We start from the raw sequence: 13,452 nt of genomic DNA, 5'->3' as shown, positions 1-13,452 counted from the left end.
GATATGCCGTGGAGCTTTCTTTTGATACAGTTGCTTCTTAATGACTCAAACTTGGCTTATGATCGAAATGAGAAGCTTCTCTTACTTTTGGAAGTACCGTTTCTGGGTGCTTTGCAAATGCTACCCTTTTTCGGAATTAGTTGCCGTCTGCTGATCTTAGTGGCTCATACTCATACTTTAAATAGCTTTTCACAGGGAAAAATCAGTTCATCCTTGAGGACTTCATAGACTTACATGGGACGATTGTTCTCTTTTTTTTGGTTTCAAGATAAGTGCGCATGCCATAGTCTTCTCAACTTGCGTTCGATTTGGACCAGTTGTAGTATTCTATGCGGTGTACTACTATTTGGCAGTTTGACGGAACGGGGGCATGAAGTAGAAAGCTAAGCAGTAAAGTCAATATTTTATTGTATTCCAACAGGGTTTTGTCAATTTTACCATTGGTTTTGAAGAGAGTGTTGATTTATAGATAATAGATAAGTATTTATATATAGAGTGTTGATTTATAGATAAGTATATATTTGTATTTTCAAATGGTCTGAAAATAGCTACCCTGAACTTTTTCTTTTAAATTGAAAATTTACAGTATATATTTAATTCAAATTGGTTGTTTTTTCAACTGTTTGGAAATGTTAGAACCAGTTACCTTATTGAATTTTAAACGAAGAAAGCAATAATAAAAAGACCATTGCAATATTGAATTAGTTTCTCAATGCTATTGGTACATGCTGGAAAACTAGAAACAAGACTTTTGATCGCCCAATTTTAACCCAGGCATTGCCGTTTTCAACTCTTCAAAGTTGTTAAAATCGTCCATCCTCATGTAGGGGGCCACACATCCTTCGCAGGGTTCTTCTCTCGAACGCGGCCAAGAGTTCGCAATTTTTCTTGCTAAGAACCCAATTCCCCCCGGAATACATGAGGACTGGCAAGATCATAGCCTTATACAGTAAGAGCTTTGACCCTATGGTGAAACGTTTCGAGCGGAACAGTTTTTGTAAGCTGAAATAGGCTCTGTTGACTGCCAACAACCGTGCGCGGATGTCGTCGTCGTAGCTGTTATCGGTTGGGATTTTCGACCCTAAATAGGCGAAATTATTAACGGTCTCAAAGTTGTAGGCGCCTATCTTTATTCTTCCCGTTTGCCCAGTGCGGTTTGATGTTGTTGGTTGGTTGGATTTTAGTGCTGACGTTGCCACCATATATTTTGTCTGCACACATTCATTGATGTGCCCAAGATCTCGTGCCGTTTGCTCGATCTGGATGAAGGCAGTTTGTACGTCTCGGGTGGTTCTTCCCATAATGTCGATATCGTCAGGATAAGCCAGTAGTTGAGTGGACTTAAAGAGGATCGTTTCCCTCGCATTTACCTCGGCATCACGGATCACTTTTTCCAGGGCCAGGTTAAAGGGGACGCATGATAGGGCATCCCTTTGTCTTAGACCGTTGTTGATGTCGAATGGTCTTGAGAGTAATCCTGCTGCTTTTAACTGGCCTCGCAGATTGGTCAGGTTCAGCCTAGTCAGTCTTATCAATTTCGTCGGAATACCGAATTCTCTCATGGCTGTGTACAGTTTTACCTTGGCTATACTACCATAGGCGGCCTTAAAGTCGATGCAAAGATGGTGTAACTGTCCATATTCTAACAGTTTTTCCATCGCTTGGCGCACAGAGAAAATCTGTTTTGTTGCTGATTTGGCCGGAGTGAAGCCTCTTTGGTATGGGCCAATGATGTTCAGGGCGTATAGAGCTATCCGGCCTAGCAAGATAGCGGAGAATATCTTATAGATGGTACTCAGCAACGTCATACCTCTATAATTGCTGCACTGCATGATATCTCCGTTTTTATGTATAGGACAGATGATGCCTCGTTGCCAGTCGGCAGGCATCGATTCGGTTGAGCATAGGTTGATGAACCGCTTGGTGGAATTGGTCCATCCATATTTCACCAATTCGGCTGTAATTTCATCGGCTCCTGGCGACTTCTGATTTTTAAGCCGATGAATTGCACGAACTGTGTCTTCTATACTTGGTGGTAGCAGTATTTGTCCGTCGTCTTCGTTGACGGCACCTCCAACTCGTCGATGTTGTTCAGCAGTTCATCAAAGTGCATGCAACCATGAAAACCCCAAATATGTTCAGTTTAAATATTCACAAAGTTATACCTGAAGCGCTAACCGTCCGTTTGTTCACTTCTCTTTTCTTTCACATGATTCTTATAATTAGTTAGACCGTGGACTAAATGTTCTATTATCGTTAGAAGAGTACTATTGAGCCCAAATGGTACAAATTCACCGATCTTCTTAGCTTGTTAACTTAGATGATAATTTGGATCACGCGAAAACTTTTTGATAATTACATGCCCCGGTTTCAAATTCTGGGTTCATCTTACTATACAGCACCAAGTGTGATAATTATAAAATTAAATTGAAAATAAAATAGAAAAAAGAATATCTATAATAAGAAAAGAAAAGATAAAAACCTCCGTTGAAACCTTGAAACCTAGAATTGGAATTTTAACCAAAGTAAGAGAGAGAGCGATTCGACACTCCTTAGACTGATTGATCGGCCTCTTTAATAGTCTGTCCATCAATGAAGAATTCAATGACTTATCAGACTGGAAACCAAGATTTTGTTGCTAATTAGCTTCAGTCGGGTTTATATTTATTTTTCCCCAAAACCATGGAGTTGGCGCCAGAATCTGGAAACACCAGACACACACGACCCATCATAAGAAGAAATAACGCCGGTGTTTTGCTATTATAGTATTATATATCCACTAGTCTCGCGCGTACACATCATGCAAACAAAAGTGTTCATCCATAAAATTGCCAACTCTTTCCAGACAAACATTGACACACATATTTAGCAACTATGAACGATCCGATTTAATACTTATTGCTGCCCAATAAGAAACCCATCGATTTCATGGTACGTTCTTTGTTTGATCAATGTGCCTCCATAGATAAGTAAACGGAAGCCGCAGTCACCACAATGTGTCTTTCCATCAAACCTTCAAATAAGGTATCAATAAGGTATCACATTAGTTCTTGTTCTCTTCAGCCTAGACTGCTAGCTAGTCTGAATTAATTTCAGACACAATATGGACCATGTAAACTGTCTATATTCGTATGCCTAACTGACCACTGCTCGTCTACGAGAATACACTAGCCTTGTGGAGGTTTTGCGGTATATAAATAAACTGCGTTAACTGAAGAACTTATTACGACTTCATAAAGAGTTACGTAGTAGAGCGACTATATATTGCAGGAACCTAGTAACGAATTCACTATCAATTTGCCTCCGATTGTAATTTATAATCAACGTCAAAGCGCGTTGCAATTAGCGAAGTTCAGTCCCTTGAGTGTTATAATGACAGATGTTTAATATGATTATCTAAAAGGAAACGAGTTATGATTATGAAGCCAAGATACTTGCAAGAAGTGGAAAAGCTTGTTTATTTATTAACCCTAGGTTGGTATGTGGCATAGAAGAGCTCATTGAAGCACACTGAATCCTTCAGGCGTAAACTGATATATAGTATGGACCTCTAACTTCTCCTTTCTCCGGCGAGGAGTTTTGCAAGTTGCCTCCGCCTATCGTGCGGCCTTACAGCAATAATGGTGTAGGAGTTACTCTAATCACTCTACAGGCTACTGAAGAGAAATAAGGAAACCGTCGCTTGTGAAAAGAGAGGCATTAGAGCACATCATTTCAACGAGGCAATGTGTTCAGCATTGCCCTCGCCTGGAACCATTACTCTGATTTGACTCAGATACTAATTCACACTTAAGTCGAATGCAGTCACCACAAAATCTTGCATCGACCAAGGAAATTTAAAACGGTACTTTCTATTCCAACAGATTAATAAACAACCCACTAAGCTAACCGGACCCTATATCCTTTTTTATATCTACCTTTTAATTAGTTTCATTGAAGAAACAGCTGAACCGTAGGTAATAATAATGCACGCTACTAAGTTTCTAATACATATTAGTACTCTGAGTTAGCAGTCTGAGGTGAATGGAGTTTTAAAATTGATTTCTGTTTTTATACGGTATAATAATGTATTTTATTGCCAACTCTTCCGGCCCAAATTGTTAATTAACTTGTCCCTATGAATAACTAACTTTCCAAACCTGTGACGGATTCGAAGTAGTCGATTTCATACAATTTACCCAGTTAAATTAGCTGAAAACCGCTTTCAGCACTATTGTCACTGTTAATCTGATTTACACTAGAATATTCCTGGCCTCTTTATTATTATAAGTGTGACCAATAAAATATGAAAGCATCTGCATGCGACTGAGACGCTTACGTAGTATGAAATCGCACATCTTAGAGTGATTAATCAGGTGCTAACTACCATAATGCAGTCTACTTGTATGCCTCAGGGAGTATCAACAAATTTAGCGTTTCATTCAGAAAGAGCCGAATTTAAAAACAGAAAGCTGTGAATGAATTAGCACATTAAACTTTTGGAGAGAGAAATGTGGGTTAAATTAGGAATGTACATATGTATGTACATATCGTAACCTCAACATGAAAGTGTTTTCGATGGCCAGAATAGCGACAGCTATTTAACCTGGAACTGCATGTATAATTTATTGGTATTTTATGGCTCAATTTCTATCTCCAATTAATTAAAAGAGAAATGAAATTCTGCTTTGAGAAACAAAAGCGAATTAGAACATAAAACTTGTATCCTTAACAAAGTAAAGAAATAAGACACAGTTATAAAATAACTAAAGCAAATTTTACGCAGCTATCATTCATTCTTTAAAACATTGTAAACATTTTCACATGCAATTATGTACTTAAAGTGAGAAATAGAAATATATGTATGTTTTTAATTCTGCTGCTGTGTATGTTGTTTTGTGCAGTTTGTTTTAAGTTGTTTTCTAGAAGACAAAATTTTCCCAAAACGGCCAATAAAAATTTTGATTCGAGGAGCAATTGTCCCCTTCCTCAGTTAGTTTTAGCCTTTGTTAGTAATATTACCTTTTCTTTTAAACTTTTGAATATCAGGTTTTGGGTTATGCTTTAGGTCTCTTCATCATTTTATGATACTAGCATGCATCTAACTGTTTCGTAAAGTACTAATTAATACCCTTCGTTTGATACCCCATCCGACTATATTTGGAGAAAAATAATTGTGTCCTCTCTTTTCGATTGTATAGGAACCCCCTGTCCGGATAGCAGTGCGGTTAGAGCACAAGACTGAAGCTCGCGGTTCAAATCTCACTGGTCGCAGTGGGATTTATATCGTGATTTGAAGTCGGATACCAATCGACTCAGACTCATGAGTACCTGAGTCAAATCAGGGTAATAATTTTGGGCGAGCGCAATGCTGACCACATTGCCTCCTACACTGTACTGTAGTGTACCTTGATCCAATATGGATTGTTGCGCCAACGATTTTTATTATTATTATAGGAACCCCCCGCCTAAATTCCGCACAAAATCATCCCCTATACTTTATGTGTTGAATTTCATAGTCAGCATATATCTACGAAATCTCACCTCAATAGGTGTATTCGTTTCCGTGTATGCTATTAGAGAGCCTTACCGATACCGCACTCCGGTGAGATTTCATACAAAGAACCACTTAAGATGATTGCCTTGGAGACTTCGGTTTGATCACCCTCCTTGTGCGCGAGGACGATATTCCCCCACGGCTTTATTATATGACTCGACAGTCAGACTAACCTAAGTCAGTTTATAAGAATCCGGAAGCAGGGTCGACGTCGACATACTGCTGGCAGTAGCAGATGAAATGTAAAAGCAATAATGAGGCTGATACAATAGTTTCTGAGAAAAGTGCATGTGACACGTGGGTGCATGGGGGTTTAACGTGAGTAGCTGCCGTGCAAGCATAATTCCACGATCTTCCTGGAACACGAATTGATTTGGCCACCATAATCGGAGCCCCGTGGTGACTGGCGCACTTGTAGATAATGTAAAGCTTTATCTTTCTGATAATTAATCATTTGTTTAGATGTTAATTCACTTTATTTTTGTTCTTTAACGGTCGGCCGCAACAGTCCACCCCCAGGTGAAATCAAAGGGGATTTCAGCGAGGAACCAGACGCATAGCTCTCTCAAGTCGGCTACTGCAAGTCAAAATGGACGCGTCGCGCGCCTCTCCTCCTGCTTGGGTTTTCTTCCTGGAAGAAGGATTTTAGTCGACCGTCTTGACCATGCTACTGACGTTGAGGCTGGGCACGTCACTCACAGTTTTCAGAGGTTGGCGAGTGGTGTTGTGTGTGAGATTTGCAACAAATTCTTCTCGATTGGCTGTCCGGAGGGGAAATAGAACGAATGACAGGACCTGCGACCAAAAAGGGTTGTCTTGGGTCATTATAGCGGCCTTCAACGTCCCGTGCCACGTTTCGAGCATCCTATTGCACATCGAGTAGTATGCGGCTATTCAGTGGAGTTTGAAGCCAAGGAGTTTGCCTAACTATTAAAAAAGGGAGGGCTCAAACTGCATTTCCTGTTCGGGGGCCGACAAAGGGCCTCAGCAAAAGATTGTAATGTCTTTCAGAAATATAGCCTCAGACCACCGCTGAACCCATCAATAATTGTGAGGCAATATCTGAAACCGTGAGAGTCTTGCAAAGGGTCAATTAAATCGAGGTGGCTTGTGTGGAAACACTTGGTGGACGGAGGGAACATGCCTACCCCTTTCCTCATATACTTTGTAGTCTCACAATTCTGGCATGCGCATGCGCCTGGCCCAAAAATTATCTGAGATCTTGTAGTATATACTGGATGTTGAGACCAAGATAGGAAACTCCCTAAATGTATATTTGCAGTTGGTCCTCAGGCTCTGCAAAACTGCGTAGTGCTTCTGTGCCTCGACAATTGCCGGAAAATCGGCGGTGGCGGAGATCTTGACCTCTGTAACACGTCACAAAGCGTCAGCAACTATGTTATATTTTCCAGACACGTGTTGAATGTCGGCTGATAAACCTCAAGTGCCGAAGTTGCCGAGAGGATGCTTTGTCGGCTTCTGTATCAAAACAAAAGTGAGTGTTACTTGCCATTAGGAGGAGAAGAAGTCAAGAACCTTAACCTATGCTTAAAATTACTTAAAGAGGAAAATTTTTACGTTATAACTTTAAAACGAAGTTTATTGCCGAAAGTAACTCCGAACTCTTGGGTGGAGTTCTGATATGGTAAGGAATGTCGGTTAAGAAAATAGAAGAAGGAAATGAATGAGGATTTAAAGGGGTCATCCTGTGTGAATGCTATCTTTTTCGCTTTTTTTTAGAATTTTTTTGTAAAGAACTGGATAAAGATACAAATACGAATTTTGCACCATACATTTATTGATATCTTGAGCGTGCATAGTAATTTTCCCAGGCCGGTAACATAGTTCAGTTATTGAAATACACAGCGACTTATACACCCTTCTCCAAAAAATATGTTTTTCTGCTGCCGTGGTAGAGGGCGCTGTGACCATCTTAAAGAGAAAAAGTAAACGGCATTTTAACGTGCGGAATTAACCACAGTCCACAAACTAGGATTATTAGAAAATATTGAAAGCTAAATTTTTGGAGCCTTGTTAAACTTTTTTTTTGTAAATTTTGGTGTTTTATCAACATCCAGTTTCGAAAAAAGACGCATTTAAAAAGTAAAATGTAATTTCTAACCATAAAATCATAACTGACCATGAATCTGCTATACCTCTTTAAGAGTCACATGTAAATCTTGTCCCTTTTAAAGAATTCATTCGAACGCAATTCGGGCCGAAAGAAACGCGCTTTATTATAGCGATCGGCATAAACCTGGCATGTGACATATTACCTGTTTAACACTGTAACTTCCGAACGACTCCGAATATAAAAAAATTACTTTGCCCATATTTTCTACACTATATATAGACACAATGGATGCAAAAAAATCGTTTCTTCAAATCCGACACACGAGATGACCCCCTTAAGCAAGAAGCACGTAGAGTAACACTTTTTGACGATGAGCGCTAACCCATTAGCAGAGCACCAGCAAATGAGAGTGTCTAGATTTGATTGATTATGATGAGTCTCTCTCCACAGCCAAGAAAATGATTCTTTTCTAGGCATTTGTTGAAAAAGAAGAATGGGGGAAAGGAGTTGCACTGACCAGTTTTACGCAAAAAGGGGTTTGGAAGAGCGTCCTAACCGGGTATGACACAGCAGGATATATCCACTAATGGGAGGGAAGAGAAAGGAGGAAAGGAAACAACAACTGAGGAAAAGTAGCAGCACAGCAAATCACAAGATAGTTGAGGGGAGTAAGCAGAGAAACCAGAGAATTTAATGGACCGAGGAAATAGCTGGACCAGAGGACCAGAAATGTTTGAGGGTTTCGCGCTCCAATGAGTCTTCAACACTTTTCAGATATTACTTTCTAGATTAACGCAGAGTTACAAAAAAACCACGTCAGCATAGGTTCTAGAGGACTTCAACTTCTTCCACGCAGTGTTTTTGACGAAGTTTTCTGCGGAATTCACCAGTGAGTGCGAGGCCTATCCAACACAATTCCTGAAATGTAAAGCGCAACTTCACGCATTGAGCCAAGGGGGCCAATCGCAAATAACTGGGCCAAGAGCAGTTTGCAAGAATCCGCAATCAGGGTCGACGTCGACATGCTGCTGGCAGTAACAGATGAAATATAAAAGCAGTAATGAGGCTGGTACAATAGCAAACTACTGTGAGGCAAGACTTCCTCTCAAAAACCATCTATGAAAAGAGAGATGAAATGCCCATAATCACTGAGTCTTGTGTCAACAACAACCGCGAGCCCTGGGCTAGGGATGCAACTTTTAAGGCGACAATATAAACGGGTGAAAATCAAACCATCCAAGAAATTATTAAGTTCCCGGGAATCGGATTCTTCAAAGCAGAAACAGCTGTCTGTGTTCCAAGCACGACGATGGTATAATGCGAGCGAATTCTAGGTGTGGTACTTTCGAATGAAAGAAGTCGAAACCCGCAAATCATATCGGACAATATCCCTAAATTATTTATGACTTTCTCTAAACCTTCCGGCAATTTTTCAGTCCCGTGATTGGTAAAATTGGAAACCAATTTTGGAATTCAAAAGTCGCCGAAATAGGTGATAATCGGATGGTGTGAAATTCATTGCTTGCTAGCCGACCTCTTGAATGCCCTTTTTTGTCACATTTGCTATGTAAGGTCACGCATTGTCATGCTGTAAAATCACTTTGTATGTCCGATCTGATCTGTTGTGAATTCCTGTTTCAAGCCGAGGGAGTCGTTAACAGTGAAGTTGCGCAGACATTCAATAATGTTTCGAAACAGTTCTTAGTAAATGACACCGAGTTTATCCTACCATACGCACAATATCGTCTTCTCTAGATGAGGATCTTGTGCACGAAGGTGAATGAGCAAAAAGGCGCTTCGATTTATTATTTTCGTTTAAAAGTTTGGTGATATCAGCTTGATATTTCATAGTTCTGAACCAAAAAATTCAATTTGCTTTCTTCAATTCGGAAACTTTAGGCTTGGTGCTTGCAAACCCCAGAAATGCACCCACTTTACGGAGGGCATACTCGGGCTTTATAGCCGACTAGACATATGCCAGTGCTACTTTAGCGATGCAGGTTCATAAATAAATGAAAATGGGCTATGCACGGGGTGCGTCCTCATGGATAGAGCTGGAAATCAACTTTGATTGGTGAAATGTAGGACAAATAATGAGATGCATAACGAAAGCATGTGACGTTGCCATGCCGAGACGGCGAATTCTCATTAATAAGCCATCAAGCTACTGGTGGGACAAAGAAATGACAGATTATGTACAGGTTTTCAAACAAAAAGGCTCTGCCAGTGTAGAAATAGGAAGCATACGCGAATATTTAAAATAAACTAAAAGGAGCTATAGTACCAATAAGTGGGAATACTTGAAACAAGTTGCCGTAAAGGCAACTAAACCCCTGAAAAATACCGCATCTTCTTCTCGATATAGTGATGGCGCTCTTCCCACCGCATAAACGAGACCGCACACAACAGAAATAAGCTTTGGATGCCTGGTTCTTATTATGTGTGGCAACTGAGGAAGAACTTCCGATATAATAAAATCCTTCCCCCCCTTCCGAAATACGCTGCTAAGACCAAACCCGTAGAGTTCCCCCCGGAAAAGTTGCGAGAGAGGTGTCTTCGATGGTATGGTCACGCAATTCGTGCTAACGAGAATTCACTTGCCAAGATTGGTCTGAACATCGAAGTCGATGATAAACGACCAAAAGGCAGGCCTAAATAACGGTGGCTTGATATGCTGGATAGGGATTTAAAAGCTTCGAGATCAGGCATTCGATAGAGCCAAATGGCGAAACCGATCACGATGAGCCGACCCCGCTTGTGAACGGGACAAAGAAGGATAACGTTCCTGAAATTGAAATCGAAACTCCCGGTTGGACAACAGATGCGAGTAATTAATGATTACAACAGAACTTGGATCATCCTAAACTTTGGAAATCACATAGTATATTATCATCATTTTTACTTGCAGCACCGTACTTCTAGCTTCCGGTTTGTACATGGTAGTTTACTTTTCTTTTAACCGCAATGTTTACATCGGTTATGTACACCAAATAAATAAAATTCCGGAATAACAAAATAATTTTATGGGAAAAAACTAGAAAGTAGTAATTCAAATGCATCTAATTTGGGACAAAGACGTTTGGTGATATTTTTTTTCCTTCCGACTTTGCTAGACAAGGGAATCCCGTTTTCTTTCCCGTGCGCGTAATTGAGATAACAGCTCTACTATAGACGTGTTTTTATGTGAGTCTTTTTTTGCAATCACTGGAGCGCTATAGAAGTAAGCAGCTGATATATGTATGTATTATGCCATATCAATTGGATTCATGTTGTTGGTATAAATTGATGAAGTGCTACGAACCGTTAGTGTTCTTATCATTATTCACTTGCCTAATAGAGCAGGCGATCTAATCGAATTATGTTTGCACTAACACGGTTTCCTTGAGAACCTCGAATAAAAACGTTTCGGGCTTTTTGAACATCAATCACATTGTTCGTTTTTTGGCTTAATCGGTTTGGATTGCAGGGCAGGGGCGATCTCATCAGACGCTAATTCGAAACCTGACAAGGGTATGATTATATCGATCGAAAACGCCTAGCTTGCACCTAGACTGGCCTCAGCTTATATTGGGTTGGGGGGAAAGAAATGTCGTATTTGTGAGCGAAATTTGACGCTTTATTTAACATACTTAGAATTAACCGATTTAAGTCAAATATGCGCTGTTTTGTTCGCAAACTTATTGCTATTTAGAAGGCAACTTCATTATCCCCTCCTTATAAAACCCTCCTCCTTATTTTCAAAAAACTCAGACAGCCAGTTTTCGCAAGCCTCTTTTGAGGCCAACTTAGTAGCACCGAGAGCGTTTTGCATGGACCGGAAGAGATGGTAATCACTGGGTGCCAAATCCAGACTGTACGGTGGGTACGATAGGACATCCCATCTGAGCTCCCGTAGCTTCTGGCGGACCACCAAAAATGTGTGTGTGCGTTGTCCTGGTGGAACAAAACACCATTAGTATTGACCAATTCTGGTCGCTTCTGGTCAATCGTCTGCTTCAAACGGTCGAGTTGCTCACAGTAGAGAAACGAATTGAGGGTCTGGCCATAGTTGAGCAGCTCATAGTGGATGATTCCCTTTCAATCCCACCAAACACACAGCAAAACCTTCCTGGCTGTCAATCCGAGCTTGACGATGGCTTGGGCCGGCACGCCGTGCTTGGACCACGATCTTTTTCGCTTGAGGCTGTCGTATGTGATCCACTTTTCATCACCAGTTACCATCCGCTTCAAAAATGGGTCGATTTCTTTCCGTTTCAGCAGTGCATCGCAGGCGTTAATTCGGTCCAAGAGATTTTTTTGCGTCAACTAATGTGGCACCCAAATATCCAGCTTTTTGGAATTCAATCTTCTGCAAATCGTTCCAAACGGTTTTATTGTCTATACCCAGTTCCTGGCCAATTCAGCGAATGCTCACGTGTCGATCTACTTGGCTGATTTCGACGATTTTATCGGTTTCTACGACGATTGGCCTACCAGTACGGGGTGTATCTTCGACATCCATGACACTAGAACGAAATCGATCGAACCAACGCTGTGTTGTGCGAATCGTTACAGTATCGGGCCCATAAATTTCACAAATTTTTTCGGCCGCCTTCGTTGCATTTTTACCTCTTAGGTAGTAAAAACGTAAAATATGACGAATTTCTTGCTTGGTGGACTCCATCTTTGACGAGCTATAACTTGAGACTAAAACATACGATCACAACACTGTCAAAGAGATACTTATAGCACAGATTGTCGTCTTCAAATCGCCGTATAGTATGACCCGATGCGATACATACAACACAAGATATGTTTAACTGTCGCCATCTATTGACAAAATATGACATTTCTTTTTCCCCAACCGTATACAATGAAATTTTGTTTGGGAATGGCTTAGTCTGAGCCCGCCATTTGAGTGCTAGTTTGAGAAGCAACTTGCTTCTTCTGTTTAGTGCACGAACCACTCTTTTTTGGGTATATGCCCAAAAAAAACGAACAATTTTTAAAAGTATGGGGCACATCCTCAAGAATGTGTGCCCGTGGGTTAAACAAAAGACAAGTTGCTTTTCAAACTAACGCGGCCGCAGGACAACTCATTTTTAAACAAAATTTTATCGATCACATTACTCAGAATTCCTTTTACTTTAAGAGCAGCTGCAAGTAACCTGTTATTATGCGCAGTACCATATTTGTCCGATGAAAGACTGCACAGGCTCCTTTCTTAACGTTTGCAACCTTCTGAGCCACTCAATGTACGCAGAGTGATAGTTGACGGGTGCAAAGGTTCGTTGAGGTTCTCCACCGACTCCAGTGTCATCCTCAAATGTTCCAGGAGAATTCCTAGGAGATGTATTCCCAGCCCGATAATTTGCGGTTGGCCCCCTTGCGGGAATTCCGTGGTAGTTGTGCCCATATCGCGGGCAGAGCTTCTTGTAGGTTCAAACGTGAAGTTGTGTTGTGCAGCTCTGGGGCCGTACACTTTAATTACAGCAAGATATGTCATAAAAAATGCTCTTTTCTCGGGTGGAAGGGGTTCGATGAACGGACGGGATTTATTGCTAGTGATGGTGGAGCTCCAATACTGGGCGAAATACCGGGAAGTTCAATGCTATATGCGACGTGACAAAAATGGGTTGTTGTGCTGATCAAGGAAGCAGAGGCTGGAGCAGATGACAATGATTACAAAACTGTATACCGCATCACAGTGGTCCTGTGCGGAGCGTTAACAGCCGGCTCCCTATCCACGATGGCGAGCAGCTCAGTTCTTAACCATATCACATCAAGGGACAGGGACCGCTCGTCCAAATAGAACAGAAATCATCTCAGCTATCAATGAATTTAAACTAGTGGATGAAAGACC

The 13,452-nt window shown here is 40.9% G+C and overlaps 1 protein-coding gene across 3 annotated transcripts in view; it reads left to right on the top strand.

Annotated features, from left to right (window-relative positions):
- LOC119654464 (hyaluronidase Tab y 2.0101-like) overlaps positions 1 to 13,452 on the top strand; it is a 38,048-nt gene that overhangs the window by 15,683 nt on the left and 8,913 nt on the right. The window lies entirely within an intron of this gene.

Source organism: Hermetia illucens, chromosome 4 (assembly GCF_905115235.1).
Source record: "Hermetia illucens chromosome 4, iHerIll2.2.curated.20191125, whole genome shotgun sequence".
Lineage (NCBI taxonomy): Eukaryota > Metazoa > Arthropoda > Insecta > Diptera > Stratiomyidae > Hermetia > Hermetia illucens.
This window is presented reverse-complemented; position numbering and strand designations above follow the sequence as displayed.